Source organism: Danio rerio, chromosome 7 (assembly GCF_049306965.1).
Source record: "Danio rerio strain Tuebingen ecotype United States chromosome 7, GRCz12tu, whole genome shotgun sequence".
NCBI lineage: Eukaryota > Metazoa > Chordata > Actinopteri > Cypriniformes > Danionidae > Danio > Danio rerio.
The window spans coordinates 31,301,659-31,320,033 of NC_133182.1; the positions used below are offsets into that span (position 1 = coordinate 31,301,659).

An 18,375-nucleotide genomic window follows, 5' to 3' on the forward strand; every position below is an offset into this window, starting at 1 on the left:
AGATAAAGGTACTGTGTATATATAAATTATATTTAAATGCATTTGCTTAAAGTAATCTGGCTAAATATAGACATAATCCATTAAGGCTAATCAGTGCAAACACTGTAATGATCTGAAAAATGAAAAACACGACCTCCAGACAGAGTTCAGTCTTAATCTCCGGCTTCTTTTTTATCAGCACGTCCTTGGAAAGGCAAGCACACACTTAAATTAGTCTCCATGTTCATATATTTTGTTCTCTCTCAATGGGACCATTATGTAGCTTTACTTAACATAGTCACGGAGCCTCGCATTTGGTTCTGCTTGTACAGTACAGTCGTAGTAATGGCTCTGTTCATCCATTTTGACAAAGGGGATTGTGGGAGCTTGAGTGAACATGGGGGGAGCTGCCGTTTCAGAGACGTTTTCTAAATAACGCTGCCACTCTCTGTCATTTTCATTAATGAGAGAGTTGTGAAAGACTCCATTTATTATGCATCGGAGCTCTTGTCTTATAGGTTTTATAATATCATAAGACCAACAACTGAATCTCATTTTTCCTCCTTCGCTTTTAAAAGGGCTCTCTCGGACTGCGGCACACTCTTTTTTCGCCAACACACACATGCATCTGTCTTTCTGACAGCCCTGGTGTTTGGGGGCTCCACCAGTGTCCTCCAGTTTCTCCATCCTTTTCCTGTATTAAAGAGTGCTGTTGTTGTTTTGAGTGAAGCCGTTGGAGACAGAAGAGAGTCCTGCCTCTCTCCTCAGACCGGAGATCAATCTCTGAGGCTCACTGTCAAGAGCTGTAAGAGATTGGGAAAAACAAGCCACAGTGATCTGCTGATATGCGAAAACAGACAATCTGAGACAAAGATACAACCCGGAAAGAAACGTAACTATTTTACATTTGTCATATTGGTGGCTAGTTTGTAAAAATTTGTTACACATTCAATTTGTACGAGTTCAGTCATGTGAAAATACACTGTTACGTTTTTTTTTCCGCATTTGGGGTGCTGGAAAAAGTTATGTAAAATAACAATCGTTAAATTACAGAAATTTACTGTAAAAAAAAAAACAGACGTTAAATTACAGAAATTTAAATTGACATTTCGGTAATTTAACGTCCATTATTTTACAGTGCTGCTGGCGGGAAAAAATGTAAAATAATAGATTATTTATATTACTATTACATTTAAATTATATTATTATTTTCCTAAATACTATAAATCTGCCTTAGCTTATGGTCGGTTAGGTGGCATCTGGCCCAGTTGGAAGAGGTGTGCCAGAGCACGGTTCGGTTGGGCTTTGGTGTGGTACGGTTGTAGTGTGAGTGCAAAGCGAGTCTGAGCCTGAAACTGAAGACACGACATCACTTATAAGGGACCATTTTATATGGATTTATTATCATTCTCACTTTTCAGTGAACGGGAACTAACATAGTTTCTCAAAGATATGAACCCCTCATTGCACCTTCAGCAAACCAATACCTGCAGCACGATGACTTTTTCGAGGGTCAAAAGTTGAGGATCTGTTCAGCAAAATATTTGACTGTGTGTCATCGCATCACATACAACTTAAAGGGTCATGAAACACCAAAACACATTTTTTGAGCTGTTGACAGTCGTATATGTGTCCCACACTGCTAAAAACACTATTAGGACACCTATATTTCACTAAAAAGTGTAAATTGGTTGTTTTTGCGTTATTTCAAGCAAATTCGTACTTCCTGTTTGAAACGAATTTTTGAAGCTGCGTCACGGTCATGACATAATATCGTTGTATTCCAGCGTGCAGACTGGGCGTCTGTGCCAGAGTGAGTCTTATTACGTCTTACAGTGTGCTGCATTAATGCATGAGTAAGGCTTGGTTCAAACCAATCAGCGCGCTCTATTGTGCAACTTCATTAATATTCATTAGTGTCACCGCGTTTACGCCACAGAGACGCCACGTTGTGTTGGCAAAACAAGCGTGAAGTGTTGCTTTTATAGTTTGCTGCCGTTAAGTTTCGTTTTCATTTTCTCTCTGTGAGAGCTTATCTGGATCACGTGTGGATTAACAGTGTACGCGACGCTCGACAACAATAACTTACGTGTCTAAGGAGGAACATTGTTTACCTGAGAGCTGTTCTCATCTGCAAACGCTGAAATCCGGATTCGCTTGTAACGTTAGTATTCTCTTCATAAAGACGCGGCTCTAGTTGCTGGTGATTGTCCTGTCTCTACAGATTTGGTAAGTGAGGGACCAGTGCTCTTTGTTTATTCAGTTTGTTCGTATCGAATTAAGTTAACTATTGCACTGAGTGCAAACATAGCACCGCATTTTGTGACCGGAATAACACACGCGGCTTTCTGACGCTACCTGCCGTGTGCATCTAAGTTTCCGGGAAATGTGGAGTTTTTTTTTCTCTCATTCGCCGTGCCGTATCAAACATTGCATGAAAAATACACGCTTAGAGCAGATCCTTGAATCAAATATTGCGTTTGTCGATAGGGGCATGAATGAATTCCCTGAATGAAAGAGCCAAACTGCAGTTAAAGTCCAACATTTAATAATTTGGCAAATAATTCGACTAAAGATGTCCATGTAGGTTAAACACCATCACTTTCTCATGTGTGTGTATTTTGACTGAAACTCGCGCGTGCCCAAATAGACACTCCCACACCATCCCACTTTAGTTCCTCCGACACTCCCCCCTAAACAGAGCTGGACACGCCTACTTTTCTGACTTTTTCCAAAGTAGAGGTGTGAAAACACCCTGCTGAAACGAGGGGGTTTCATGGCCCTTTAAATAATAGAAAACAATATAACTTTAAAAAAAAACAAACAAACAATATAACTAAAGCAATCTCCATTGTACTAAGCAAGAGCACTTCTCCGAACAGTCACATCATCGAGGAAGAAAGTGTGCTCAGACTCTGAAGGCAAAATTGCAGTGAGAGTGCAAGCCGAGGGTGAGAGGGGAAGGGGAACAGTCACTTCCAGGCACAGTTCGAGACAACCGTGCTTAGTGTGAGTACACCCTTAGTCTCACGTAGCCAAACCTCTGACTCACGGATGAAAGTCTGGAGGCTTTGGCTTTCCTGTGAAAACAAAGATACAACTCATGAAGAAACATAACTATTTTAAATTTGTCAAAATTGTGGCTATTTCGTACACATTTGAATGACAGTCAATTTGTATGAGTTCAGTTGTATAAAAATGTACCAAAAAAAACAAACAACGTTATTTTACGTTTTTTTCCAGCAGCTGGAGTGGTGGAAAAATTTTTTTAAATTACAGCCATTAAATTACGGAAATTTACCGTAAAAAATAACATACATTAAATTACAGAAATTTAATGGAAATTCTGTAATTTAACAACCGTTATTTTACGGTACCGGCAAAAAAAAAAAAGTAAAATAACAGTTTTTTTTCCAGTATTCAATTTTTTAAAGGAGGTGTGGCATCAAATCCAAACGCTAAAGCCAACGCACATCACTCTAAATGAGTGCTCAGCCAAACAGCAAAAGGTGCAAAAATATGTTCAAAAAGGCAGCAACACTGAAGCTCCAAAAAATACTAATTTATTCAAATATATTGTGTCAACGCAGCTTTACAAGCAATACTAGAATACTACAACAAGCAATTATAGACAATTTGGTTTGAAGTTTCTCCGTTATGAAACAATTTCAGTACATCATGCACATTCAGTTCTACAGAATGCTGGTGTTGTTAGTTTAGTCAGAGGTACAGTAATTAATTTCAGTTCAATATGAATGTTATTGTTCTACTTTACTGACTCTACAGCTCGTTGTTGATGTTCTTACGATAAGTATTCATTTAAATTGTATAAACATTCAACTTTGAAAATGCAGTGTTTATTTGATAATCAGTGTTATAAGTGATTTCTATACTTAAAAACGTGCAAAATCATTATTTAAAGAAATTTCATTTTTAATGGAAAATACATCAAGTGGTTAATGCTGTCAATTTATTTAACAACTCATTTGTTAAATAACTTTGCCAAAAAAATGCATGAGATTTAAAGACAAAATAAACAAAATATTCTCAGAAACATCCTATATATCCAGAGATAATGTGAGATGAGAAAATTGATAAATGTTTTTGATAGCAACTTTTTTATTACTTGTTTATTTTTGTTTTTAGATATGTGATTGGTGTACTTTTAGAGCATCTCAGAAATTAAATAGCATTCTAGAAAAAAGTTTACCGTTATTTTCATTGCCCTGCATTTTATTCCCATTTCACTGCCATTTTTGTAATACAAAAGCACATTTTGTTTGAATAGTCTTTTGGATTGTTACAGTTGGATCATTTCACTCCTTTTATTTCATTCTTTGAATTAACTCCTAGATAAAAGGATGGCAAAACATTACATTTGGCTTATCGAAATCGCACATCCCCATCAAAAAATAAAAAATAAAACAAAATGTTTCCACCCAGGCTTAATAAAAGTCTACCTGATACAGCTATAAGTCAGACAAACGGATAGCCCTGCTCCAAAACCCTCTCCAATGCATGAGCCAATGAGCAGTTAATAGTACTGAAAGTGAAACAAAAACATCAATTAGCATATAAAAGCAGCAATCAGTTACACAGTAAACAGTAATTTGCATAATTTATTCATGTTGTTGTGTATTGCTGGGAAACATCTGCTGTTGTTGTTTTGTCTACACATAGGCCTTATTTTATATATTTAGTGTTTTTTTTATACAGAACTTTATTATTCACATTTCCCTGCCTGTTTGTTTGTGTTTCACTTTAAGCTACTTTAAGCAAACTTGGCAGTTTATTATAGTTTTAAATATCAAATCAAGTAAAGCTTATACTTATTATGGTGGGGAAAATGCACAAATTATTTCTGGATGCCTAAAGTCAATTTGCACCCAATCTAACCACAATGAGAGCTTCCAAACATAATTTTTGAGATATGAATTAAATATAGTCATTTGTAACAGTGTGTTTAAAGCACCAGATCCACCAGAAACTCAGATTCTGAAATGCTTATGACAGACCATGGCTTCGCTTTGCATAGATTGAGTGCCACTAGGGTTTTTTTTTTTTTTGCCTCTCATTTGCACATTCAGCACTTCCCAATTTACTCTCACTTGTTTCGCTCTGCTGTCAATCCTACAGTCCCCAGTGCAAACCTCCATAAAAAAACGACTTGGAATTGTTCATTCTTGCTCCGCTCACTGCGTGCCAGTGGACATGTAAGGTTTTAGAAGAAACCACACATCATATCGCAGTGGTTCTGTGGACATTTTTATGTTATGACACTTCTTACAGTGACGGAATTCATTTCAAACCCACAGACTGGCTCTGTTTACTTTTCATTGTATGTAAATATTTGTCAACATTTCCAGTTTGTATTCTAGTGCATATTATCCCAGCACAAGTGATTAGAGCTCTTACTGTTCCTGTGGTTTATTTCAATGCAGAATAAGCACAGTCAAAAGTGTTCTGTGTTTATAATCCCTGCATAAACTCTTCTGGTTCCTCTGCCTTTAATCTTCAGGACACTTGAAGTTCCTCTAAGTGGGTCTGGAATGAAACCACTTTTACGTCAGTGCTGAACTTAGAATGTACTGATCTCTGAGCGTATGTCAGGAGTTTTTTTATCTGTGTCAAAGGGGGGGCTGGAGCGCTAGAGGAGTTAGCAGTTGTCAAGGGGGGTTTAATGGCTCACACAAATGAGTTTTGTAGATACTTTGGCTCTGAGGTCACAGTTTAGTATGTTTTTGATACTGCGGCTGTGTGCTGGAAACAAAATTGTATGTTTTTGAGCTGTTGTTTGCTGAACAAATAGCATTTATTTTACATTTATATTATTTATATTAGTATTACATTTAAATTTTATTATTATTCTCCTAAATACTATAAATCTGCCTTTGCTTATATAGTACACTTACGGTGTACTCACACTAGGCTGTCTGGTTAGGCAGCCCAGGCCCAGTTGAAAGAGGTGTGCCAGAGCATGGTTCTGTTGGGCTTTGGTGTGGTACGGTTGTAGTGTGTGCTCAAAGTTTGTCTGAGAGTGAAACTGAAGATGCGTCATCACTTTTAAGGGACCATTTCATATGGATTCATTAATCATTCTTGCTTTTCAATAAACAGGAACTGTTAAAGTTTATGAAAGATAGAAACCCCTCACTGCATGACAGCTGCACCTTCAGCAAACCTCCTAATACGTGCAGCACGATGACTTTCATAAACATTTTCGAGCGTCAAAAGTGGTGGATCTGTTTAGCAAGATATTTGATTGTGTGTTATCGCATTACTTACGACTTAAAATAAAACAAAACAATATAATTAAAGCAATCTCCATTGTACTGAGTAAGAGCATTTCTCCGAACAGTCGCATTATCAATGAATGATCGTGATTGTAGAGTTAAAATTGCGGTGTGAGTGCAGGCTGAGGGTGAGAGGGGAAGGGGAACAATCATGTCCAGGCACAGTTCAAGACAACCGTGCCTAGTGTGAGTACACCCTTAATCTTGAGCTAGCCAGACCTGACAGATGAAGTCTGGGAGCTTTGGCTGCTTTAATTGGTCAAGGACCGCTCACTATGTTATACAACCTACAGATCAACCAACCAATCCTGTTTTGTTTTGTTCCAGATCATGTTCGCAGGTGTGGAAATGTCCTCAATGTAGAACAACCTTATTTATTCGGGAAAGTATTTGAAAGTTTACAACAGTGATGCATCAATATCCTAAATGATCTGTTAGCAAAATGTATAGAAAATTAGTACGTGTATGTAGACTTTGTTCTGAGATTCATTCAATATTTTTGTGGCTCATTTCTACATAAAGATGATGCAGACTGAGATTGAGGGTGTTTTCACACCTGCCTTATTTAGTTCAGTTGAATTGCACTGGAGTTCGTTTTTCCTCTTTGTGCAGTTCGTTTGGGCAGGTGTGAATGCAGTAATCAGACTCGAGTGTGCACCAAAAGCAGACCAAATAAGCGTACCGAGACCTGCTTGAAGAGGTGGTCTCGGTCCGCTTTCAAACAAACCCTGAAGCGGTTCGTATGTGGTGAGAATATGATTCGAACTAAATCAGACCCAACCACTAAAAGTACTGCACCTTTGGGACTAATCCAGCTGCCGTAGGCCGATGCGCTGTGCATTATGGGACATGGAGGAAAAATATTTGTTGATAGCACTTTACCAACAGAGAGAGAGAGAGAGGGAAAATCATTTTAATATTTCCGCAAGATGACTATGTCACAGTTTAGCTGAAATAATTCACGCCTCCTCCTGTAGTGAGGTGCGATGCATTAAAACATTGTTTTGCGGCCGCGCTTCATTCTCGAAATGTATAGTTTCTCTAAAGCAGGGATACAATCAGCCAGCGCAGTCGTCACTCCATAGTAAAAAGCAAAATTTTATGTCTGCCGGTTTGTTTACTTGCGGGAATTCATTGGCATTTTCCCACACGTGAATTCTGTCTAATTGATAAGCAGTTTAAAACTATGTTTAACAACATCTGGCCAATGAGAGATTTGGATTTTGTCACATGACTGCAATTTGGTCTTTTTCAACTGGTTCGGACCAAAGCCAGCAGTGTGCTGTGAAAACGACCCAAAGACAGCAAAAGATGCAACAATGTATCATTTGTTGCCCTTGGTCCGGACCAAATGAAGCGAACTACAGATGTGAAAGCACCCTCAGTGAAAGTTTTCTATTCTAGATAAGCAAGGTTTTGTTGTATTTGGAAGCATCCACAAATAAAAAAAAACAGTTTTTACTGTTTTTAATGATGTCTTTTGTCTTATCTTTATGACCCAAATGACCAAATATTAGAAGGTTTTCACTGCCATTAGAAAAAAATGAAAATAAAAGCATACCTGCATGTTTGTCGACATCACAGGTTGAAGCTTACAGTATATGCAGTGAGTATTGCATTGTTATTATTTCTTATTATCAATTCCTTACATTTATATAGCACATTTCTCGACACTCAAATCAATTAACAAGTTTTTTGGGGGGATGGTTAGGAACCATGATAAACAGAGGCCAGTTGGCAAATTTGGCCAGGATGCCATGGTTAAACCACTACTCATTCATTCATTAATTTTCTTGTCGGCTTAGTCCCTTTATTAATCTGGGGTCACCACAGCGGAATGAACGGCCAACTTATCCAGCAAGTTTTTACGCAGCAGATGCCCTTCCTGCCGCAACCCATCTCTGCCATCTCACACTCTCATTCAAACACACACAAACACACTCATACACTACGGACAATTTAGCCTACCCAATTCACCTGTAACGCATGTTTTTGGACTGTGGGGGAAACCGTAGCACCCGGAGGAAACCCACGCGAACGCAGGGAGAACAGAAACGCCAACAGAGCCGAGGCTCGAACCAGCAACTCAGCGACCTTCTTGCTGTGAGGCAAACGTGCTTCCCACTGCGCCACTGCGTCGCCTAAACCACTACTATATTACTAAATATTTTCTCCAGTTTCATCAGACCTCACAGCAGAACGAAAGTAAATTGTTTTGTCCTAGTGTTCTAATGGTTAGTACATGCAAGTCCTTTCATAATTGAGGATAAAATTATTGTTTCAACATACACATACTATTGAGTGTTAAGTTTTTTTTAAAAATGCAACTGCACATGAACTACTGAATATGAAATTGGGAACTGGAGGTCAGAAGAGCTTCTGATGCGCTTTTATCCCTCTATAACACTTTGTTTGGACATGTGTTCCCTGGAGTAGCCTGCTAAGTGTCCATCAGAGCTGTGTATGTGCAAGAAAATGCAATGCAAAATAGAGTGAGTGAAAGAAAGATGAGAAGTAATATTCCTGAGGGATGATTCATTGGATATTTCCCCATTTTTAGATAAGACCGATTCAATGCCCTCCCTTTGGAGAGACTCCTAGTCTTGGCTGTGCTACCATATTAATTAGAATATGAATTATACTGCTTATCTGATGCCTCTTGATTATTTGTACTCAAGGTCTCTTTGCCCGTTATTAAGCTAATGTCAAACAATATTAAAAAACTATTTTCAGGCCGCCGTTTTCTGCTCATTTACTTCACAATGAAATCTAGACTGCCTCTGCCCTGTGTTCAAGAAAAGGGCCGTATGACATAAACTATATTCACTCACAGTGACTGTCTGGGCTGAATGAAAGACATCCATCATGCACAAATAAATTCATTTTATTCAGTAGCAGGCATAAATTATAGTATGTCCTTCTTTGTGTTTGACATCTTGGTGAATTCTGACCCATTGTAAAGAACATGCTTTACTGAAGCACATATAAAAGGCATGATGTGTTAATGGCAGAGTCATATATCATACAGACTTGAGTCCCATCGTCCTCATGTATGAAGTCATGCAGTGTTTATACTGTAGTGTTGTTTTGATTTGTGTTGTTTTTGACTTATGGTGATCTGTTTGGTTTTGTTTTGCAGTGTTCTTGCTTTTGTTGTGCTTATGGTGTTTTGATTTGTAGAGTTTTTTTGTTGGTGTGAGACTTGAGGTTTCTAAGTTTTGGTTTTGCTGTGTATTTTTTCCCTCCGTTTTTAGTGTTTTGTTTCCCAGTGTTTTGATGTGCTTGTTTATTTTTGTTTGTAGTGTTTTGTTTGGTAGTGTTTACTATGTTTTTAGTTCTTCTAAGAAAATCTTAGATTGCAAAATATATGGACTAAGTATCCGTGATGTCACCCATAGGTTTCTAAAGAGCGCAAATAAAACTACAAGTAGGCGTGGCCAACCTTCACCATTTTGTTTGCGCTTTATCGTGTCGACCGGAGGTTACTACAAAAGATCAAATTTGAGAGTGCGTGGAGCTGCAGACGGCTGCTAGTACTGTGCTTAGACAGGCTTTTCTTTGGCAGAAATGCTTAATACTTCATTACCTGCGACTCGTTTGTGTTCTGACCACTTGTGCTTTGTTGTACACTATACAAATGAAGTATTTAGTCTTTTAAAAACACTGTTGTGATAAATCGAGCCACAAAGCTTTGTTCTTATGATGTTTTTCTACAGGAGGAAAACATGAAATACTTCCAAATACTTCAAATATAGTCTGTGGTAGTAAATGCATGGCTATTTATGAAATTCAGGCATAACACTATATGACAATGTTTCAGATGACTGTTCTATAGCCTACAGCTAATCAATTTGACAGATTCTGGAGTACATTACAGTTCTAAAGAAAATTATAAACGATAAATGGTCTTAAGTAAAACTAATACATTTATAGATATGATATATAAGTATATACGAATTTCCCTCAACTGGGAAATGGAGGCCACTTGAACGGTTTGTTAGCACAATTAAGTGCACACAGCATGCAATATTATCTGATAATTGTAGGAAATAATTCTAAAAGGCAACTGACTGTGTAAACCCACATAAAACAAAACAAAAATATAATATATATATATATATATATATATATATATATATATATATATATATATATATATATATATATATATATGCCAAGTTCAGCGACTAATCAGCTGGAATCAGCTGAGGTGACCTTATGGCGACCAGCGAGACCTAGCTGTCACTCAAGTGGCCACGCCCTTAATTATGCAGATTTAATAAAACTTTACATAAATGAAACAGACGATTTCTAAAAAAAATTAACCCCTCACAGTTATCATCAAGGGTAATATATACACCAAAATCGTTATTTGTACCAGGCTGTAAACACTTTTTTTCTGCTGTAAATTAGGCTATTTTAACATTGAGGTCAATAGAAATGTGCTCTATTATGGAGCCCGGCCTAGCGGAGTTTCAATGAATTGCCATTTCAGTTACTTCTGTATTAGCTTCACGAGGGAGAGCGACATGTTGCCGCTTGGTAAAAAATGTAATAGACATCTAACAACAGTCTAAAACTATACTAGTTGTAAAGTAGACTGGAATGATCTGTCCAATCTGTGTGTTTAGTGACTAGAAACACAAGTTACCATTGGGTTACAAGTCCAACTCACTAACCATTAGGCCACAACTTCCCCATTTAAGTGAACAAAGTGGCGGAGAAAAGTTGTTTACTTCACTGAGTCAGCTTAATGGTGAAGGGACAGATCCAATAGGCCTATTGATGGTTTGCGAAGAAATGTCATGCTCCATTTTTAAAGTGTTTTGTAGTATTTTTAAAATACAGAAATACAGTATTTTATTTTGATACTTGTTGTGGCTGCTGCATTTTGTAGTTTATTTTGATACATGTAAAATTGATGTATTTGGTACTTTAAAATACATTTCAGTGTATTTTTGCCCATCCCTGACTACAGCCCCTATAAAAAGCATGATGTGTTAATGGTGGTGTCATACAGTATATGTTACAGACTTGTATCACATCATCCTCTTGTATGATGCCATGCAATGGCAAGCAAACCCCAACCTGCACTATGTCATTAGTGCTGGCTTTCTCTGACATGTGTGGTTTAATTATCTGACATGATGCAGTTATGGGTGAGAGAAAAGAAAAGCTCTCCTGTAGAGGTTCTTTAGCCCTAATGGCCATCATGAGTCACGGCCCGGTCGGGCCTCTGATGGCCATTACTGAGCCTCCTGATTGAAACGCTGGAACAAAGGATACTCTGATCTCTTCTGTCATGTAGCTGTTTCTACCTCGCTGTACCTTTTTCTGTGTCTGTGTCTCTCTCTCTCTCATCTCAGCATCACAGTCCACACCTACTAGTAGAAATAGGCATAATAGCCAAACCTCATTACGAGTTGCTCTGCTAGAGCTCCATCCAGGTGCTTTTGTTTTGGTCTGTGGAGGTCAGGAACTGATTAAAAGTTGAAAAGTGTGGGTTAATCACTGACTGACCCCCTGGGAGCGCTTGTGGCCCTCAGTCCATTTTAATCAATGAGTCTTAAAGATGTGCGGTAGACCACTCCACCCACGGTCCAGACACCTCCCTCCCTGCATCATTGCCCTTTGCCCCAGCATTTAATTTTGATTTGCTTTGCTTTTTGTTTTGTTTGCTGATGGTTTTTGTAACATTTTTTAATGTTTTCTTTTTCTTCCCTTTTCTTTGTTTTATTTCTAGCAAATGATTTTGGAGTGTTTTCTGTGCTTTGCTTTGGCGGTATTTATTATATTGTTGAAGTGTAGTCTTCAAAAAGAGAACTCAACTGAAACATCTTTTTTGAAACGCAGTTATTGGCAACCCAGGCTCATTCTGATTATGTACCCCTATACACATTTCTGGAGAGAGCAAAATATGTCCCAGAAGCTGCATTTTCTATTTAAATTTTTGTTTTCGCAAATCCGCCAGAGGGTGCTGTGTGCGCTTTTTCAGATCTGAAATATCTCTCATGCGTGCCATTCACGCCTGCTGTTCTCACATGAATCCACCAGAGGCCGCTGTCGATTGACTGACAATCAACTGATTAACTGACCGATATACCCACCCTCCCCCTTCCCTAAACTCAGCCAATAGTTTTTTCAAAACCACTGATTGACCTGCACCTTCCCTAATGACACTCCCTTCCCTAAACCCAACCGCAGTGTTTTGAAAAGCACTCCAGAAAAAGTAAAGTTTTTACCACATTCTCACCCTGTTATTTACTTGTTTGTTTTATTTTTTTGGCTTTTGTTTTTGTGTTACCTGTTTTCTAGAACCGTTCTTCATCAGATTCGAACCCCGCCATTATGGTCAAATCCGCTCTGCATCTTAAGTTTTTTGACATACGTGTTTAGCTACTGGCAAACGGGTAACAGTTAACAGAGGAAAAGCCGTTCACATGCAGGTAAATGGTCAGCTGGTAGGTGCGAAAACGAACATCGTCATACCACCCTTAGCGTTCGTTTTAAAGATGAAATGCAGCCATACGTAGCTCTGGCTACATAATTCTGCAGAAATGTATATAGGGCTACATTTTCAGAATGAGCCTGTGTTGTTTATTGGACACCTTACAATCAATCAGAATGGAGACTTTTCAGACCAAGGATATGTATCCTTTATTTAAACCTCTTACAATTGATCTGAACCAGCTGCTAGATTTACTTTGTGACCCTTTTGGAAAGTCTCTAATTTGCTTTTTTGTCTTTGAGAGGAAACTTGTCCTCCCTCAGCAGTCGAGGTCTATAGATCAGCGTGTTTATCATGACCCTCTTAGGGATTAGCAGCTAACCATAATAAATGAATGTGTAAGCGATACCCACTCCTGGTGTTTAAGAAACTTTCTCTGAACAGATCCACCAGCTGTGAATAACACAGCGCAGAGATTGCTGACCGCCTCTGCCCCTGGAGCCTAAATAATAACACCTCAAGGGTTCGTTTGGACGGTGCGAGCTGAGCGTCTGGTCACTTATGAGATATTTGCACTGAGACGAGACGGCACTGCTTTAATCAGATACGGCTGTGGCTCTGCATATTGGACTGGCCAACAGGGAAGAGTTTTCTACGCTGTGTCTGATTTATAAATCACCCACTGTGCTTCATAGATCCCCCTGTTAAACTGCAGATTCACTGGTATCCTTTAAACGACAACTAAAAACCCATCTTTTCTGAGAGCATCTTAACCCTGATAAATAAAACAAAGACCCCTCTTTTTTACCCCCTTATTACAAACCAACCCATTCATTCATTCATTCATTCATTCATTCATTCATTCATTCATTCGTTTATTTATTTATTCATTCATTCATTTTCCTCCGTCTTAGTTCATTTTTCTCATTGGGGGTCACCACAGCGGAATGGACTGCCAACTTATCCAGCATATGTTTTACGCAGTGGATACCTTCCAGCTGCAACCCAACACTGGGAAACATTCACACACTCTTACATTTACACTCATACACAAAACCCAAGTTAGCTTATTCAATTCACCTATAGTGCATATCTTTAGAATGTGGGGGAAACCAGAGCACCCGGAGATAACCCATACCAACACAGGGAGAACATGCAAACTCCACACAGAAATGCCAACTGACACAGCCTGGCTCGAACCAGCTACCTTCTTCTTGCTGTAAGGCAATCGTGCTACCCACTATGCCACCATGCTGCCCTGACAAACTCAAAATACTATAAATTCTGAGTGTTCCTCACACCTGTGAGTGGGCTTAACAAACCATCTGAAGAAAACACGTTCAATCATCTTACTGACCCATTAACGACACGAACACTATGCATTTATGAAGTGCGCTTCATACAGGTAAGTGGGCTTGACAAACCACCTGTAGAAACTCTTTCTTGGGGTAAAAACCTAGATTACTCTTCCTCTTGCATTCAATTCTCTGAGCACAATCAAGTTAATTTGTTTAACTAGCACATTTTGTGTGTATTGCCTCTTTTTGTTGAATAGCTGAATGCCTTCTCCGCTTTGCACAAAAGCGTCTGCTAAATTATGAAATGTAAAAGTAAATTAAACTTTGACATTCCTTTTTGTATTTTGTTTTGTTGTCAATGCCAATATGAGGAAATACAAAACAGTCAAGACATAAAATACAAACTGCGCACACTATATTTTGTTTTATACAACACCAGAATGAATGTTCATTCAATATTCAGTTTATAGGCTTTCACTGAGCACCCGTTTTGTCATTTTAACTTTTAGTTTAACAAGCCATAAAAACACCATGTGACAGAAAGCAGCAGAGAAAATGAGACAGCTACTAGAGGTCCTGACCTTTTTCCTTCCAAGCATGGAAATGCTGACAGAAATGATGATGCAAAATAGAGATAACGTTTAAGAATGAGTAAGCAGGAGTCCCCACCGCAGTCTGTTGGTATATTGATGTTTCCCTGCCCTCAAGGTTGAGTATCCCAGGATGTGGCCAAGCAATTTGGCAGGAGCCAAAACAAAATGGATGTCCTAGAGGTAAACAAACTCAAAAGTAGACCGGGAGAAAGACAGCATTGAAAACAACGCTGTCCCGATTTCATCCGGGCAGAGATAATTGAAAATAAATGATGTGTTGTCGCAGAGGTGCTGCAGACTAAATACTAATTTGTGCCGCAGAGGCAGGCAGGATGCTAAACCAGCATGTCAGCAATGTGAACAGACTCTAACCTCTCACCTCGTCAGAGTTGCCTGTCTAATCTTTTTTTTTTATCCATTAATTTAGGGAGGCCAATTTAGATGTTTGCGGATTTTACAGGTTAAGCTAGCTCGGAGTCCACACGTGGTAGCTAGCTCTGCCAATAATTGCTTATTTATTTATTTTTCCTCTTATCCAAAAGTCACAAGCAAAATGGAGGTTACATGAGTCGATGTAGGGTCAGGAGGCTGTGTTTAAATTGTCTGTCAGTAGAGACGTTTTTTTTCTGCGAATGAACTCATCTTTTCAAACCTAGAGTAATAAACAAAGGGGTCTAGAATCCATGGACAAAGTTATCCGTTAATGTTCCCATTTATCTCCATAACAGTTGCTTGGCTGGCACGTCACCTCTCAGGAGTCTTCTGCTGTGTTTTCTTATTGAGGTTTGGCATACGGTGTATATCATTTGAGCATCAGTTCTGGGATGTGAGGGACATGATGTCAGTGTCTAATAGGAAACATACTGTAGCTGAACCTAATTTAACTTAATTTAATTAGATTAAATAGACTTTCAATGGACAAACTGAAAGCTTTTTATCTTAATTAAACCATCTGAAGATGAACAAACTTCTTAAGAGTTTGGAATAACGAGGGTGATTAAAAGATGATATTTTATGTTACAATTCTTGCCATTAACAAACCATAAACGAAGACTTTTAGCTTAACAAACTATCCAACATAGGCTCATTCTGAACACGTACCCCTTTATACATTTCTGGAGATTATGAATTATGCAGCCAGAAGAACCTATGGCTGCATTTCGTCTTTAAACTAAACACTACGGGGTTGTATTATGCCATTTCTTTTCGTGCTTACCAGCTCACTGCCTACCAGGGCCGCTGCTGGCCAAAAAGGTGCTTTAAGCGGAATTTTACTATGGTGCCCCGACAAAGAAAACACACACACACACACACACACACACACACACACACACACACATACACACACACACACACACACACACACACACACACACACACACACACACCTACACACACACAAACACACACACACACACACACACATGTTTGTTTTTGTGAAAAGTGGGGGCATTACATACTGTAGGTTTCCATTCATTTTATACTGTCCAAACCGTATATTGTATTGCCATCACCCCACCCCACCCCTAAACCTAACCATCACAGGAGACTGTGTGCAGCTTTACTCTCTGATTAAACATCCTGTGGAATTTATAAGCATTTTGAGAAATGAGGACGTCACCAATGTCCTCATATTTCACCTCCTTTTTGTAATACCTGTGTCATACCAATGTCATTATACAGATTTGTGTCCTGATATGTCACAAAAACACATACACACACTCACACACACACACACAAAATATGTGTAACATTTATTTATATATATATATATATATATATATATATATATATATATATATATATATATATATATATATATGCATATAAACACTCATAATTGTACTTCAACAATAAAATGTTTACATTATAAAATAATTTACAAAAAGTAAGGCACAAAACCCTATCTATACCTACATAACTGTTAGATGAATGGTCCTAAATGCTGCATCCAGTGTCTGTATCTGTGCAGCTGCTTGTGCCTTGGAGTGGTGCAGGATCATGCCACCTCATCAAAGACATTTGCCAGTTTTGTCTAACAATTAATGGGTGTACCTTTAAACAAACAGCTTTTGTTAACATTCAGAAAAAAAAATGTAAACATAAAGGAATCCATGCAATAAAATTGGTTTATGGCATATGGCTTATCAATGTAGTAATTTGACTTATTTTATACTACTGAGTTTTCAGAGATCACAGGAAATTTGTCAGTTTTGTCATTTCATAATGCAATGTACAAAACTAAAAAACTGGCCTATTAAAACTCCACCAATCCACTGATGTAAAGACTAAAGAGACTTTATTGATATAACACAATTAACTGAGCAGCTCTGTAGTAATAGACAACACAATAAACAAAGATAACTGCACTAAATTAAAATAAATAATAGCTGCAGTGAAATAATTGTGCAGTGCATGTGTATGTATCTGCTGTGCCAACACAATTGTCCAGTATTGCACAAGTTGATAATAGTAACTGGGAATGAGCGGCAAACAGCTTGGCTTCTTATGAAAAGTCATAAAACATACATTAATCAAAAGAAGATTCATAGCAGCAAAGCAAGAAACGGTACATAAAGGGCTTCAAATCAGGCAGTCGTTTATCAAGCCTCACTAATTGACTTAAATAACCAAAAATATAATGTTTTCCAGATTCATGGACATCAGTTACCTGAAAGAAATGTGCGGGATTCATCTTGTGCTTTTTTCCTCTTGCAAATTCACTTCACACGTTTTCTGCATTCGCCATAAATTGCTAATTTAAAAATATCAACATATTTTTATTCATACTCCATTCACGTTACTAAATAAATATTACTAAAAAAGTTTTTTTGAGCAAACGAGTTGGTGCCCTATGCAACGGTATTGCTGCTTCCCTCTGTGTGAACGGCTTTTCCGCTGAAAAATTTAGCTAGTTATTAATATATATCTGTGTTTTTTGTCCTGTCTCTGTAATTCTGTTGCGCTGTAGAAGCTCTGTCACTAAACCAAGTTCCTCGTATGTGTGAACATACCTGGCAGTAAAGTTCATACTGATTCTGATTCTGAATATCTTACACTGTAAAACATGTCATCCTTTTTAATTTAATCTAATAAAAATTTTTATTTACCCATTCGTCAATGGATTTTTTTATTTTATTTTATTTACCCATTCGTCAGTGGGTTTTTTTATTTGTTATTTTTTTATTTATACATTTGTCAATGGATATTTTATTTTATTTATGCATTTGTTAATGGATTTTTTATTTAATTTTATTTAGCTAGTTATTTATAGTTAGTAAAGTAGTGGTTGGGTTTAGGTATTGGGTAGGATTATGGATTTAGTGTAAGATCATAGTTTATAATTACTAATAATCATTCAAAATCTTAATGATAAGCAGGCAATAAGCCAGACAATAATAGTGGAATTTGGTACTTAAACGTTATTATAATGTTATAGAATAAAATCAATGGCATGAATATCTTACACTGCAAAACAGGTCATCCTTTTTATTTAATTAAATTGAATTGAATTTTGTTTTATTTTATTTATGCATTTGTCAATGGATTTTTTATTTAATAAAATGCTATTACATTTTATTTTATTATATTGATGCATTTGTCAGTGGATTTTTAAAAAAATTTTATCTATGCAGTTGTTAATGGATTTTTAATTTAATTTAATTGTATGCATTTTTTAATGGATTTTTTCTATTTAATTTAATTTAATTTATTTTAATTATGCATTTGTCGATACATTTTTAATTATATTTTATTATTGAGCT

General features: G+C 37.5%; 1 protein-coding gene and 1 long non-coding RNA gene across 4 annotated transcripts in view; one reads left to right on the forward strand and one right to left on the reverse strand.

Annotated features, from left to right (window-relative positions):
- Nucleotides 1–18,375, forward strand: part of fam189a1 (family with sequence similarity 189 member A1) — a 205,886-nt gene that overhangs the window by 122,753 nt on the left and 64,758 nt on the right. The window lies entirely within an intron of this gene.
- The window catches only part of LOC141375384 (uncharacterized), a 38,864-nt gene continuing 21,843 nt past the window's right edge, over nucleotides 1,355–18,375 (reverse strand). Inside the window, exons 2-3 of the long non-coding RNA XR_012383339.1 lie at nucleotides 4,440–4,522; nucleotides 1,355–3,059 (exon numbers count right to left, since the gene is read on the reverse strand). This is a non-coding gene — a long non-coding RNA (uncharacterized lncRNA). The remainder of the gene's footprint in view (nucleotides 3,060–4,439; nucleotides 4,523–18,375) is intronic.